The sequence below is a fragment of the Camellia sinensis genome, chromosome 15 (assembly GCF_055761805.1).
Source record: "Camellia sinensis isolate YWXY chromosome 15, ASM5576180v1, whole genome shotgun sequence".
Lineage (NCBI taxonomy): Eukaryota > Viridiplantae > Streptophyta > Magnoliopsida > Ericales > Theaceae > Camellia > Camellia sinensis.
The window spans coordinates 103285129-103301963 of record NC_138975.1 but is presented as its reverse complement, the minus strand read 5'-3'; the positions used below and the strand labels follow the sequence as shown (position 1 = coordinate 103301963).

Sequence of the window (16835 nt, the reverse complement as noted above, 5' to 3'; positions counted from 1 at the left end):
TTAACAAAAGGTTTGACAAAAGAGCTAGTGTATAGTTCATCGAAGGGGATGAGATTAAAGCCTATTACATAAGAGTCGTCATAATGGTAACCCTACTTATATGACTGGAGATCCCAAGAACTAAGTTCAAAGGGACAACTAAGTTATGTATGGCTCACCAGAAATCACCAAGGGATTAAAATTCCTACCCATTCCTATGGTGAGAGTGATATCTGCAACATATGTTGTCTGCAGGGGTATAAGGATAAGCTTTGCTTTTAATGATTACTTATATCTTGATTAAAGCATAAAATCAAGACGAGTATAAAGAGATACTCACAATAAGAATCACCTATATGAGTGTTGAACTGGGGCCGGTTCTATGAGAATGCAAAGGCTAAATTCTCTAGAAACACTTATGAAAACCAGGCGCGTTCAAGGCCAAAATGAACACAACAGTGAGAACCACGATGTGTTAGAAGATATTTTGTGTGAAATCTATTGTCTTAGCTTACACAAACGGCTGAACAATTCAAGGCATCGCATCCATTGGTTAGCCAGTAAGTCCGATAGGTTATCACTAGGGAAGGTTCAAAGCCGAAAACTACCTATCCTGATGCAAAATATTTTCGACTTATACTCTTTCGTTAAAGTCTGCATATTGTTGCATTTCCGTTGTCATCAAATTCCATTCATGTGGGGGATTGTTGGAAATGGTTATAAAATTCTGGATAAAACCAGAATTTTTTCCTAAGTTAGGTCTATTTTTTAGGTGGGCCCCGAGTGTCGATTTACTCGGGTCAAAGAGGTAACGCGTTCTATGCCGCGTTGTGATTCACGTGGTATATTTGGTTGCTCAAAACCATTACCGAGTGAATGGGAAATTGAAGCCAAAGTGTGCTCCATGGAAATGGAGTTTTGGTGGAAATTCCTTAAGGTTGTAAATTGGCTTGTCCCACATTGATTTGGTGGGAAGTTTTGAAAGGGTTTATAAGGCTTAGGGTGAGATACTTGGGGTGTGCCCCAAGGGGTACCCAAGTGTTTTAGAGGGAGAGGTTATGGGCAAAATGGGCTAGACCCATTGGACTCAAAAAACCACCACACGCGCGCGCGCGCTGCCGCCGCCCGGTCGGTCGGGCGGGCTGGGCTTGGGCGCGGGTGCGTGGTGTGTGGTTGAGTTGGGCTTCTAATCTTTTTGGGCCAAAAACATTTGAATTTAATTTTATTTTTTATTAAAAATAAAATCCAGAATTCAAATTAAATTGGTTTGGATTTTTTGTTCATCCAAACAGGGCCCTTCCCGGTTTCAAACAGAAATAAACTGTTTTGGAATTAATGCACACCCAAACAGGGCCCTTCCCGTAATTGCTATCTGTTTGAATTGTTGAATCTGTTTGAATTCAAAACCCAACAGGTATCATACCTGTTCAATTCAAAAACCAAGAGCCACATACCTGTTCAATTCAAAACCAACAGCCACCTTCACATCTATAAATAGGACCACCCTCATTTGATATTTTGCATTCAGAAATTTCATATTTCACCTCTGTTAATTCTATTCTTCATCTTGCTGCATTTTATTTCTGAAAGAAAGAGTGTAAACACTTAGTGTGTTCGTAAGGCAAACAGTTAGTAGTGCTGCTATTGTTTGTGGTAGATCATTTCATCCTGGGAGATAGACGTCCGAATTCTGAAAGCACCGTGGAGAGGACGAATCTGTCTTAAGGACACAGTGTTAAACACTGGACTTGATCAGAAAAATAATTCGAAGAAATTAAATCAAGTAAGTTATTTAATTATTTTCAGTGTTGTTTTTATTTGGTTATTTATTCAGATTTTAATTTTGTTTTTGTAACAAAATAAAATCTGTTTTTATTTATTTATTTTTATTTCGAGTTTGATTTTTGTAATCAAACAAATTCTCTCATTTTCTTTATTTCTTTAAATTCTATTTGTTGTTGTGTACACAATAGAATTAAATCTTTTAAATACAGTGAAGATTGTCCTACAAGTTTTTCATTCTTAGATTAGCTTCTATTGTTTTATTATATATTATGTAATTACATATATTAAAAGGAATGTTTTGAAAAGTGAGTTAAAAGTCGATTTTTTGACTTTTTTGGTTTTCTTCAAAAAAATATATAAAAAGTATATAGGTAATGTGATCCTCAAAAACCAAAAAGTGACTCTTTATTATTTTCTCAAAAGAGGCCGAAGTTACAACTTATCAATTATAAAACACTATAAGACAAAACATAATTTATACTATTTGCTAATTAAGATTTTAAAATTAAAACATACATACATTAAGATAAGTCTCTTTTCTTATTTTGTTACTTAATTACCACACTAGATTATTTTTAAAAGTTTCATGAAATTTTTTCTAACATTTTTGTATATTTTAACTTATATAAAAACCTATATTTATATATCTGCTATATTTTATTTTTATATATTTTCATTCTAAAATTAATATGGTAAATGAGCTCAACAATAAACTGTTTAAATTTAATTTAATAACTTAACTAGTTTTGAAAATATGCTTAAGTTTAATTTATTTATTTTTCAAATTAATTCTAAACGAATTTCAACCAAGCTAAGTTCAAAAAAAAAAAAATTATAATTCTATAATTTATATAAATTTATTTATTGAGTCAAGTTCAAGCTAACTTAAAAAAAAAAATAATTATGAATGATGATTCTGGGTAATAAATGAAAGGGTCATACATCATATAAAATTCATGATATTTGTGGAGTTGGGACCAAAATCTGTAAATATCGTAGTTGAATCCTTTTCAATTATAACCATAATGAGTTATAATTAAATAGTACATAAGGTATAATTAAAAAAAAAATTGAATCATAATCGAAATAATATTATAACAAATATCACAATAAATTATAATAACTAACATTATAATATGTATAACCAAATCATAACTAAGTTAAAATTAACACCATAATAATTCATAATAAAAAATTACAATTACAAATATACCCTAAATTTCCCTAAATGAAAATATGTAAATGTCTTCAAAAGGCATAGCAATAATGACAAGATGTAAGGATTTCAAGTTGTGATCATTAAAAAGGGTAAATTAGATTTTTCCCCTTTAAACGAAAGGGCAAATCATATTTTTCCCCTTTATGTTTTGTCACTTGCCGTTAAAATTTATTTTTTCTCACTTTGATCATTTATGTTTTAAATTTTTCTCAATTTATTCTTAAAATTAATTTTTATTAAAAATTAGACAGAAAGTTACACATTAACAGCCATGTAGCATAAAAATATTTTGTTATAGACTGTGGAGAGGTTGTTTGGAAATACTCTTCGGATTCTGGGAGACGCTAGTGATCCTCAGCTAGTCACCTGAAAAGATACAAACACTCCGGTCGGGAGTGCCGGAATTAGCACTCCGACGGACAAGTTAGTTCAGACACTCAGGATAGCTTCTTTACTAAGTTTTGTGAAGTGATTCTTACATACCTTTCTACAACCGTTGTTCCTGTATTTATACCTGTTCTTTTTGATCCTCGGGGCCAGGGCCTACTTTTTAATCATTGTCCTTTCTTTTATTCGGCCCTAAGGACTTATACTTATTTGGCACATATATTATATTCGGCTCCCCACTCTCGTAGGATATAGCCGGTTAATATCAGTCTTCCAACAGTACGCACCATCTGATTTTTCCATGTATTCGGCCCCCACAATTGCCCTCCAAACTCCCCATTAACGGAAGTTAATCGGTGTGTTTGGTCTTGAATTGGAAAGGTTAAAATAGGTCAGGCGGCTTCGCGTACCCCAATGTAGATGTCAGGATGCGCACACCTTTTCGTTCATCATTACGCTTTCCCGCCTCAATCGTGCGTCTCGCATTTATTGTGATTTGAAATTTAAGTCCTTTCGAATGCATAGTTCGTCGAGTATTCGAGACTCTTGGACCGCCAGCAGATATCCCTTCTCTAACTCGCATTCTCTTCAACTTTTCTCCGTCTACCCTCGTCTCCCTTGCTCCTCGTAAGTCTTCTTCTCTTTTCTTTGCAATCTTACTTTTTGTTTGTTATTTTCATTTTGGTGAACCCTTTATTCCCCGTGAAAATGGCCAAACACTTGAAAGACCTCCTTTCTGAGGGTCGTGTCTCCGGATTCCGGCGACACTTTTCCATCCCCGACGATGTTCATCTATCTCTAGTGACGGACAACACTCTGGATATGGAGAGAGAGGATCAAAATTCAATCGTCTTTCCTCTCCTATCCATTGCAGAGGGCGGGGTCTGTTTTCCCCTACATCCATTCCTTAGGGCTGTCCTCCGCTATTGGGGTCTGATTCCTTCTCAGCCCAACGTGAACTTTTTTCGAATCGTAATGGGGATCGTAGAGTTGAACCGGCGCCTCAAGATCGATCTTGGGATTCCGGCTATTCGGCACTGCTATGCTTTAGCCAAATCTTCCGGTCGGCTTGGGCAGTACTTTCTTAGGGCCAAGGATACTGACCATCATTTGGTAACCATGCTCGCTAATTCTGGCAAGCGTGTGGATGACGTAATGGTCAATATCCGAGGGAATTGAGAATTTGGCAAAGGCGAGGATCGCCTAGACCCTATTCCCAGACGGAGGGGTGAACCAGGTTGCCGTGTGTCTCCTTGTGTTTACTGAACTTTTCTTTTACTCGGCTTTCCCCTGGTGTCTAACCCATTGGCTTTGCAGGAAGTAATTTGAAGAAGATTCTGGTTTCTACCGACGACGCGGTCCTTGCACAGGTTGCGACTGCACTCGGATACTTCGGCCGTCCAAACTTACAGAAGTAAGGGAGAGCAGCCCACATACTTCTTCGAAACGAGCCTACTCACACTACTTTTTCGGCAGCTAACAATTGTAACAACCCTCATACTGTTTACCGATTAATGACTGATTGATTACCGATAACCATCGATTACCGTTAAACTGAATTGATTATGACTGATAATTGGACTGGTTAAAGTACTGAACTGACTGACTGAAAACTGGAACTGAATTGACTGAGTGTGTATGTTAATTTGTATTCTATCTGTTTGATTAATTGTTTGATCTGTTCGTGTTTTATGTTTAAACTGCTAAGTGAAGGCCTTATCGGCGGCCGAACCGGGAATTGGTTAATGTTTTATGATCCTCATAATTAATATGATTTTATGGTGTATTTACCTGAAAACTGATTGGGTATGCTTAAATTAGATTAAATAAGCTAATTAAAGAGTTAGGCTTAATTACCGAATTGCCACCCTTAGTGGCCCACTCAACATAACATATGTGAGCCTTGTACACACTTGAAGAACCTTTTCATCAGCCATTTCTCCTTGTTCAACCGGCCTTAGAGAGAGAGGAAGGGAGAGAGTTGAATTGTTCTAGTGAATTGGCTTGAATTGCTTGGAATTGAAGTGTAGACTTCTAAATTGAACCTCTAGACTTGCATTCAAGGAACCTAGGTATGAATTTCATCCTTTTGACTTGTCTTTAAGTTGATTCATGCATGGTTCATGTCCAATTGTAGAGCTAAGTCATGAATTGGTTCATTAATGTTGAATTAGAACTCACTTCATGCATGCATGTTAGTATTGTTGGATTTTGAGTTGAATTCATGGCAAATTGTCACATGCATGTCCATGTTTTAAGAGTAGTCCATGTTTTCATCATGTTTGTGAAACAATTGGCTCATTAGAGCATGTTTTGAAGCTTGAAAGTTATTTGAAGACCATGCATGTCATGTTTGAGGATTGTTCTTGGAAATGGTTTGAAATTGGAGTTGAATTAAACACCCTTGGGCTTTGATTTCTCAAATTGAGCTTTGAACCATGCTATTCTATATGTTTATAAATGTTTTCCAGAAAAGGGGCCCAAGAGAATTGGTTTTGATGCATTTGAACATGAGTTTGAGCTTGGAGGTGTAATCTGGGTTTCCCAGATTCTGCACTTACGCTCGAGCGGGGAAAGTGGCGCTCGAGCGTGGAATCCGAGCATCCAGCATCTCTCTGCACTGTTTTACAGTACGCTCGAGCGGAGGATTGGGCGCTCGAGCGGAGTCATGTCTCAAGCTCGAGCGGGCATCGAGCGGAGATTTCACCCATCCAGTACTTTTACAGTACGCTCGAGCGGGAAAGTTTACGCTCGAGCGTGTACCTTTGTTGCATGACCGCTCGAGCGGGGAAACTTGCGCTCGAGCGGGACTCTGTTTTTTTTTCTGAAAATGCTTTTAAATGTGCATCTTTGCATCCTCATCCCATTCTAGGCATTCTTAGGCCTAGTTTAAGACATCTTGTTGAGGATAGATGTAGAACACACCGAGGCATTAGGGGTTAAATTACGTTATCTCCCAACTGTGTAGCTTAGTGTGTGTTCAACCTGTGAACTGTGTAGGGTTGGCGACTGGGGAGACGCGCTCTAGCAAACTGTAGCCCAAACTCTGTGAGTAACAATTGTGTAAAGATATGTTCAAATGATTATCTTCTGAATACTGAACTGAACTGTTTACTGAACTGATATTGTTTACTGAATGAATGTATGTCCTATCTTCTGAACTGTATTGTGGCATCCTTAGCACCTACTGTTACTGACTATTACTGTTACAGAGATCTCTATCGGTTCCCTCGTGGAACCACTACTGTTTACTGATTGATGGCCATCACTACTGTTCGGTCTTTAAGACCTACTGTTTACAGCTATGCTAATGGATGTACCACATATGATTGAATAACTGTTCTGACTGAAAGACTGAAGTATTGTTTAATGAACTGATTTCATTACTGTAAGGACATTTCATTCATAACCCCTTTACGCATTATGTTATTCACTGGGCTTTAGCTCACTGTTTATATATATATGTAGGTGCTCAGCCACCAGATCGGAGCTAGGAGCGTGGGTTAGACTCCAGTTTTGTCAAACCAGCCTTTGTGCCTCACTGCGAGGTTCCGAGTTGCCATGCTATGGCTTTGGGGTGTCTTGTTTTTCCCCCGTCTGTCTCCATACTGTTTGGATTACTGTATAGACTGTTAACTGCTAACCGTACTGTTATCGAGGGATTAGGTCCCTGCACTGTGACTGTAAATTTTGTATAGACTGTACGGTTTGTATATGTGAATGCATGAAAAATCTTTTTGGCATACAGACTAGGGGTGAGCAGCGGGTTATCCGACCCGCACAACCCGTCCGAACCGATCCGAACCGCACGTTTATGGGCGGTTTCGCAAATACATTAGGGTAGGGTGCGGTTTGGAAAATGAGAGAATTTCGGGTTACGGGCGGGTTGCGGGTTTTACCCGTACCCGACACAACCCGCCCGCATTATATAATTTTTTTTTTTTTTTTTTTAAAGAAAAAACTGAGCCGTTCATCTAAATTTTTTTTTGACCCAAACAAATCTGGACCGTTTAAACAAACCCTAACCTAATCTCTCAAAACATATCTCTCATTTCATTTCATTTCACTCTCTCACCTCACCACCGTTGTTCTTCTCTTCCATCTCTGTGTTTGCGAGAAGCGACCACCGATCGGCGATCACACTCATCATCTCAGGCATCTATCTCTCTCAGCAAAGCAACCACTGACCACTCTTATCATCTCAGGTAAGCATCTCTCAAAAACATCTTCATTCTCACAGTTCTCTTCTCATCTCACTCTTGTTCTTCCATTTCTCTCTCTCTCTCAGCGAAGCGACCGATTCCATCTCTCTCTCTCAGCGAAGCACCGATCGACCTTCGGCAACTCTCAGGTAAGTCTCTGTCTCCGTCTCTCTCTCTCTCTCTCAGCGAAACAACGATTCCATTCCATCTGATCTGTGTTGATATATTTTTTTTTTTTGATAAATAATGATCTGTCTGTGTTGATATTCAGAGTTGGATAGTTGGATGATCTGTGTTGATTTTTTTGATCTGTCTGTGTTGGATAGTTGGATGATCTGTGTTGATTTTTTTTTTTTGGATAGTTGGATGATCATTATTTATCTGCTTCAGAGTTGGATAGTTGGATGATCTGTGTCCAACTCTAAATCGATCTGTCTGTGTTGGATGATCTGTGTTGATTTTTTTGATCTGTGTTGAACAGTAGACAATCTGATCTGATCGATTTAGATTTGATTTGTTTGTATCCATCTGATCTGTGTTGATTTTTTTTTTTTTGATAAATAATGATCTGTCATGAAGGGTTATTTTCTGTAAATATTTTTTTTGATAAATATTTTTTTCATCATTATTTTTTTTTTTGATAAATAATGATCTGTCATGATAAATATTTTTTTTGATAAATATTTTTGATAAATATGCGAAATTACTGTAATATTCTCAGGCATTTTCTGTTATTTTCTTCCATCTCTTTCATACACATAATTTATAATTCCTAACATTGTTTCAATTAAATCAGAATTAATTGTAGATCCTTAATTATTTATTGCAATTCCTAACAACTTAATCTAATTTTAATTTAATTATATTTTAGATCAATTTTTAATTATATTTTATATTTTAGATCAATCCTTAATTATAATTTTATTTTAATTAATATCTTAATTTAATTTTAGGTTTAGAGAAGATGAGAATATAATTATATTTTTGTTGTGTTAATTTCACTTTATTTAAAAAAAAAAAAAATCTAGCTTACTCTAAAATAAGGTGTGTGTGTGTGTGATACAACTTCCATTAGTTTAGATGGAAAAACAAACAATAACACTTTAATCCAAAATTACATGGGAGATTTTTTTGGCTATATTGAACCATGAGGGGATAAATCGACGAGCGATTGAAAAACGGTTGCCAAAATCTTCATTTTAAATCAAATTTTGATGAATTTTGTATCATTGAAAAACTCTTTGAAAATTATATAGAAAAGTTGGACGATTTTAAAAATCACTAAAAAATTCACATAAAATTCATAAGAAATCAATTAGTATACAAACATGGAAGTTAAATCAATTAGTATCCATCACATTGAGACTAGATTCTCAAATGAATATACAATTTGGAGTTTGTACTATTTGTCATGTGAATTAAATAAACACTTCCAATCTGTTTGTTCTATTTGTTTTTTAATGTCTGTAAAATTGATTCTGTGATTGTATTTTTGTAATCCAGTTTAAATGGAGGATAGTATTCAATCTCCCGCAATCAATCTTGTACCTCCGGAATCCACTAATTCTCAAATGAATCCTCTCTTAGTCGAACCCGAACCTGAACTTGAACCTAAGCCTCCTAGACCCCAAAGAGAAAGAGTGAGAGTAGTGGAGGGGGGAGAGCACCATCCACAGTTTGGGATCATTTTGACAAAGTTGTAGGGACCGATGGGAAGCGTAGAGCCGTATGTAAATATTGTAAGAAAGAGTATATGGCTGACTCTAGAACTCATGGGACTAGTAATTTGAGGAGTCATACACCCAATTGTAAAGAATATCTAAATAGGGATACAGATGGTCAACAAACACTAAATCTTAAACCGACGCAAAATGAAGAGGGTGTTGAGGTTGTAGCAACAATTTTTAATTTTGATACTTGTAAAAGGGCTCTTGCGGAGATGGTGGTCATTGATGAGTTGCCATTTAGATTTGTGGAGGGTGTTGGGTTTAGAAGATTTTGTAATGTCATGCAACCCAAATTCACACCAATTCCCTCTCGTCAAACCATATCTAGAGAAGTGCTCAATATATTCAAGAATGAAAGGGATAAGTTAAAGAAGGCCATGAAGGGTCGTAGAATTTGCTTTACTACGGACACTTGGACATCTATTCAGAATTTGTGTTACATGTGTTTGACTGCTCATTTCATTGATGATAACTGGAAACTTCAAAAAAGAATCATAAATTTTCAACAAGTTGAGGATCACAAAGGAGAAACATTGGGTCGAAAAATTGAGTCGTGTTTGATTGAGTGGAACATTGATAGCATATTCACCTTAACAGTTGATAATGCTAGTTCAAATAATCTTACCATTCAATATTTGAAAATGATAACCAAAGATTGGAAGGGGACTATTTTGCAACATGAGTTTATTCATATGCGTTGTTGTGCACATATTCTTAATCTCGTTGTGAGTGATGGGTTGAAAGAAATGGATGATTCTATTGCCAACATTAGACTTGCGGTGAGATATGTGAGGTCTTCTCCTCATAGGCATGATGTTTTTAAGAAGTGTGCGGCCACACTCAAACTTGATTCAAAAGCTCTTGTATGCCTAGATGTACCAACTAGGTGGAACTCTACCTATTTGATGTTAGAGGCCGCCGAAAAGTATGAGAAGGCTTTTAATCGATTGAAGTTTGTGGATTCCAACTTTGAACCTTATTTCAATGATGTTGATGGTGGCATAAGAAGAAGTCCGAATGAGTTGGATTGGAAAAAGTGTAGAATTTTTTTGAGGTTTCTAAAATTATTTTATGTTGCAACCAAGAAATTTTCGGGGTCTCTCTTTGTTACTTCCAATGCTTTTTACAAAGAGATGTTTGTCATTGAAAGCAAAATTAACCAATTAATTTTGGAGGATGATACTTTGAGCACAATGGCAAAGACTATGAAGCTAAAGTTTAGCAAGTATTGGGGGGATGGAAGCAAAATCAATTTGTTGTTGTATGTTGCGGTGATTCTTGATCCTACCAAAAAAATGACATACTTGGAGTTTTGTTTTTCCAATTTATTTCTTGGAGATAATAGGAAGGTGGAAGAGATGGTAGACAAGGTTAAGAGTTGCTTGAGTCGTTTGTATAGCCATTATGTCACACTCTATCCTTCAAATGAGAAACTTCCAAGTGTGAGTGAAGTTGTGAATATGGTGGAAGATGATGATGATGATGATCCCTATTCTTTAGTTGACTCCCAATTTAATTCTTATTTAGAGGGGCGATGCACTAGTGGATCTAAGTCGGAATTGGAACAATATTTATCCGAGGTTGAACATTTTGCAAAGAATCAAACATTTGAGATTTTGGATTATTGGAAGTTGAATGCAACCAAATATAGGGTGTTATCACAACTTGCTAGGGATGTGTTGGCCATGCCTATTTCTACCGTTGCATCGGAGTCGGCTTTTAGTACGGGAGGGCGTATTCTTGACCCATTTCGTAGTTCACTCTCGCCTTCTATGGTTGGAGCTCTTGTATGTACTCAAAATTGGCTTCGAAGCAACCTTCCAATTTCTCTTCGAAAGGCGATGGATGATATGGAAGAATTTGAGCAATATGACTCGGGTAAATGAGAATTTATTTATCTTTATTTTAATTTTTATTATTATTCATTTTCTAATGTAAGTTTTAATAATCTTCTCTTCTTGACTTCTAATTAGGTACTTTGGAGTCAAGCTCATCTTCAACTTCAACCTATAATGTTGATGCTATAATTGATGTCTAATATCCATTTGGTCATTGGTAATTTTTTCATATCAACACATTTTCTTACTATATTGAGATGCAATATATAGACATTTGTTTATTTTTTCATTTCTTACTATCTATAATTGAAGATTAAAGTTTATATTTTTTTAATTTGTTTGTGTAGGGTTCATCAACCAAATGCATGGAATTAGAATTGGAATTTGCGAAAGTTGAATTGGATGTGATTCATGAAGATGAAGTTTGATATCTTAGAAGTATTTTAATTTTATTTCATGGGTTTGTATTGAATGAAGTTTATGTTTGACAACAACTTTTTTTTTTTAATTGCGTTTGGTTTTGGATGAATGTAACTTAATGAATTTTTATTTTTTTTTTGCATTTTGGATGAATGTAAGTTAATGAAGAATTACTCTTTTTTTTTTTTTTTTTTTTGGAGGTTAGGAATGATGAATGTTGAATTTTTAATGTAGGATTTTCTTATTTGGATTATGAATGATGAATGTAGGATAGGATGAATGCAAGTTAATATGATAGAATGCAGATTTTGAATGATTTGTTTAGGTTATGAATTGAATTTGTTGTGTTTTTTATTTTATAAGTTTTTTTTATAAGTTTTAGTTCATTAATTATTAATGTTGGAGCATTTTAGAAAATATGAGAAAAAAGGTCCAAAATAGAGATTGACAAAATGGGAGAAAAAAAAAGTTTAAAAATAATTTTTTGAAAAAAAAGTTCAAACCGCAAACCGTCCGCAAAACCGCGAACCCTATCCGCACAAACCGCAAACCGCATTGCGGGCGGTTGCGGGTCGATTTTTCCCCAAACCGCATAGATGCGGGCGGGTCCAAACCGAACCGCAAACCGTCCAAACCGAACCGCGGACACCCCTAATACAGACTGACACAGCTCAATGGACACTATTCATTTACTGTATTGGCTTCTGCCAGGCCCTGTACTCTGTTTTATTATTCTACTGTTCTGCAGGCCTTCGGTAATCTCGGATTACTGGCCGGTTACGGTGCTAAACCCATAGGGCCGGGTTTGGGTCGTGACAGAGTGGTATCAGAGCGATACTTAACCACGAGTCATACCGCACACACGTGTCCAAATGAGCTACAGGGTGTCCTAGAAAAGTAATTAGGGCATCTCATGAGCATGATAAGTGTGTGGTTATGTTATGACTAAGTTATGACTGAATACATGCTAACGTGTTAAACTGTTAAACAAATGACTGCTTATGTTTAAAACTGTTATAACTGCTTATAGTGAAAATGGATAACGCAAACACTGCAAATGAACCTGAATCCTCATCTACCGAGGCAAGAATGGAAAGAATGGAAAGAATGATGGAACTGATAACTGCTAGACTTGAACAACAACAGAACCAACAACCCCCACCTCCTCCTCCTCCGGTACAGCCGGAGCCTAATGTGAATGTGAATGATGGAGATATTATTGCTCTGACCCAGAAGTTCAGCAAAATGAAACCGCCATCCTTTCAGGGAGGCCTCGAACCGTTAAAAGCTGAAGCTTGGGTTCTGGAAACAGAGAAACTATTTGAAGTGTTTCCGTGCTCAGAAGCGAATAAAGTATTGTTAGCTACCTTCACCCTACAAGAAGAAGCTAGAAGGTGGTGGATGTTGATCCGCGATACAAATACTGTTATGACCTGGGCTCAATTCAAGGAGTCCTTCTTTGAAAAGTACTTCCCACAGTGTGTCAGAGATAGGAAAGTAACTGAGTTTGAACAACTGAAACAGGGCACCACGTCGGTTGCCGAATATGAAACAAAATTTACTAAACTTGCCCGTTATGCACCGCATATGGTGGATACTGAGTATAAGAAGGCCAGAAAATTTGAAGGTGGCCTTAATGTTGCAATTCTTGACCGGATAAATGTCTTGAAACTACCTACCTTTGTGGGTGTTCTCGACCGGGCATTGATGGCCGAGTCGAACATTGCAGCAGTGAAATAATCTGAAACACCAACAACTGAATGGCATGGTAAAAGGCAGGGTTTCAAATTCAAGAAAGGCAAGTATAACCCGGCCAACAAGAAACAGAATACGGGGTCGACAACCAGCCCCAGTCAAGGGAGTGGGTTCATACCACCCTGTTCTGAGTGTGGCAAGAAGCACAAAGGGGTCTGCTACAAAATATCGGGAGCCTGTTACAGGTGTGGCAAGGTGGGTCACATGGTTAAAGACTGCCCCTCTGCCCCACAAGCCAGTAGTAAAGCTGCACCAAGCGTGGCAGCATCAACTGTAGCACCAAAGCCTAACCCCAAAGCTACCGGGAAAGAGCCCATGAGGCAGGGCCGAGTGTTCGCCCTAGTACCGGGAGACGTGCAAAATACAAAGACCGTTGTGTCAGGTATCCTCTCTATCTGTACGCAAAATGCATATGTATTGATTGATTCGGGGTCTACACATTCTTATGTATCGCATGCTTTCTCACGGAAATTGAATAGACCCTTAGAACCCATAAACTATCTGCTAGCCGTATCATCACCCGTAGGGGGATCCATGACATGTGCTTATATGTACCCCGCATGTGAAATTATTGTTGGGGATATGCATCTGTTTATTGATTTACTGCCATTGAACATTGATCATTTTGATGTAATATTGGGGATGGATTGGTTACAGAAATATCATGCCACTATTGACTGTGTGACCAAGCAAGTTGTTTTCTGTCCACCTAGTTTGCCTGAATTCGTGTTTAACGGGAGTGGAGTAGTACCTCCTCCGTATTTGATTTCGTCAGTGAAAGCCGTTAAATTAATTAGAAAGGGGTGTAAAGGATATCTGTGTTCTGTGCTGACTGTGTCTACTGATGATAATGTTAAAACTGATGTGAATTGCATTCCTATAGTCAGGGAATTCCCAGATGTATTTCCAGATGATCTGCCAGGGGATTTGATTGACAGGGAGATTGAATTTACCGTTGACGTAATTCCGGGTACACAGCCGATATCGAAAGCTCCTTACAGAATGGCCCAAACTGAACTGAAAGAATTGAAAGTGCAACTGCAGGAACTACTGGATAAGAAGTTTATCAGGCCTAGCACTTCACCGTGGGGCGCTCCTGTTTTTTTGAAGGTATGGCTAGGGAAAACCTCACGCAGATGGCTCGAAAAAAAAATGCTGAGCGTATGGCCGCCCAAAAAAAGGCCGAGGCCGCCCGTTCTGGACTTGCCTTGGTTGAGTCTTCCGAACCCGTTATTGAAGAGCCGACTAAGATTGTTGCGGCCGAAACGGCGAAAGAGCTTGAACAACTGGTCATTGATGAACGGTTGATTCCGGAAGAGCAGGGCAAGAAGCGTAGCGCCGAGGGAGAGGCTGGTTCAGAAGATAGTCTTGCCGACAAAAGGCCTCGCTTAGAAGAATCGGACGTGGTTGTTCCTATTATTGTTCAGCCAAAGATTAGAGACACGCCGATTCCTTCTGACGCATCCATTATTACTGACCCGGTGGTAGCCTTGAGCCTGGCAGCGTCAGTCTCTCTACCAGCTGATAAGGCATCCTTTCATGTCGTGCCAGATTTGATGGCCATAGCCCTATCTGCGCAGTCAGCCCTTTTGGTAGGTGAACTTTGACTTGTTTTGATTTTGGTTGTCTATGGCATCTAACGGTCCCAACTCGTTTTGCAGACGGTCGGCAGGATCGCCAACTTGGGCCGCCGCCTACACGATGCCCTTGAGAGGATTGACCGTTTGCAGTCAGAAGTGGTTGATCAAAGGAGCAGGGCCGAGTTTGAGATGATGAGGGCCGCTATGGAGACTGCGCGAGCTGAAGCCGAAGTGGAAAGGGCTCGGGCTGCCGATCAGCACCGTTCTGATGCCGAAGATAGGGCGAACGCGAGCAAAGAATCGCTTAGGCTAGCCGAGGAGGCGCTTAACAATGAAGACTGAGTTAGCAGAGTTGAAGGCGGCCAAGGAAAAGGCAGAATCTGAGGCTTCTGCCGCATTCGAAGCAGGAAAAGGCGCTGCCTTCAAAGAATACGTAGATGAAGTCCCCAAGTTCGAGAATCGGGGGTTCAAACACGGGTGGCTCAAGGCCCTTGATGTCGCTAGGGTTACATTGGCCTTGCCAATTCCTTATGAGCAGGTGGACGTTGAGCCACTTGAGTCTGACCCCCGAGGATTGATCTGCGAGTCTTTCGAATTTTATGAAATACTTTCCCATTTAATGTATGTTTTTGTTTTTAGGACTTTTGTTGGTTCTGAGTAGTTTTCATGTATAAATTGGCTATTGTCTGCGCTCAATTTATTAATGAAAATTATCTTCTTGTTTCACTACTAATGCGCAGTTTGTGATGTTATATTGGTGTAGAATGTTTGCCTTTCACTACTTTAGTTAGAATGACTACTCTGTTGACCTTTCTATGATTGAATATCATGGCAATCTTATCATTCGTATGCCGAATAGTTCGTTGGTATTATGCTGAAACGATTTATGGGCCGGTTGGGGCATTTAATCCGAATAGATTGATTAATCTGCCCTTGCCCCAGGCGGTTCATGATCATTCGGGCGCCGGAGGAGGCAAACTTAGTTTTGTTGTCGATTCATGGGCCGGCTAGGGCACTTAAGCTGAATGTATTGATAAATCTATCACGCCCTTGCCCCAGGCGGCGCATGATCATTCTGAAGTCGATTCGTGAGCCGGCTGGGGCACCTAAGCCGAATAGATTGATTAATCTACCTTTGCCCCAGGCGGTGCATGATCATTTGGGCGCCAGAGGAGGCGAACTTAGTTTTGTTGTCGATTCATGGGCTGGCCGGGGCACTTAAGCCGAATGTATTGATAAATCTATCACGCCCTTGCCCCAGGCGGCGCATGATAATTCTGAAGTTGATTCATGAGCCGACTGGGGCACCTAAGCCGAATAAATTGATTAATCTATCATGCCCTTGCCCCAGGCGATGCATGATCATTCGGGCGTCGGCGGGTCTATCCAGTCGGCGCTGGGCGATTGAGGTTTTCACAATTAATGAAATTGTCTCGAGGGTGCTGCCTCTGTAAAGGATAAATGATTAACGGTACAACTTTTACGAATACAGTAAACAACTGACTCCAGCTTTTGAAGGTATCATGTGAATGTCGAATAGACTTTTCTTTAACAGCAGAGGGGAAGCGAGGAGGCTAGCTGAGCTGGGTGGAGACATGCATCGAGGTGGTGACCCTTCGCGCACAAGGGGTAGGAGTTCCAGGGATCGAGAGAGGCGTCAGTCTCCTCGACGTCGAAGCAGGTCGCCCAGGCGGGACAAGCAGTCGCAGGGCAGATCTTCTCAACCTCGAGTCGAGAAGGGATCTGACTCGAATCCATGCCCATTAAGCTTTGCGATATTTGTAGGGAATAGACCCATGACAGAGGTGGACTCGATCGCTCGGGACCCAAATGTAGCGGTCGAGTTTGCTCGACAAATTTTTCCTCCTGAGGTTCAGCAATCGATGGTAGGTCGTCAGGACTACGAAGTATTTCGCGAAGGCATTCACGGGGCGGTGAAGGGG

General features: G+C 39.0%; 2 long non-coding RNA genes across 2 annotated transcripts; both read left to right on the top strand.

Annotated features, from left to right (window-relative positions):
- Positions 1–7440: 7440 nt before the first annotated feature.
- LOC145813626 (uncharacterized) lies at positions 7441–9201 on the top strand. Its single transcript, XR_014356814.1, has 3 exons — positions 7441–7575; positions 7659–7721; positions 9076–9201. It is a non-coding gene; the product is annotated as an uncharacterized LOC145813626 (long non-coding RNA).
- LOC145813627 (uncharacterized) lies at positions 9199–12017 on the top strand. Its single transcript, XR_014356815.1, has 3 exons — positions 9199–9298; positions 11273–11354; positions 11485–12017. It is a non-coding gene; the product is annotated as an uncharacterized LOC145813627 (long non-coding RNA).
- The last annotated feature ends 4818 nt before the right edge of the window (positions 12018–16835 follow it).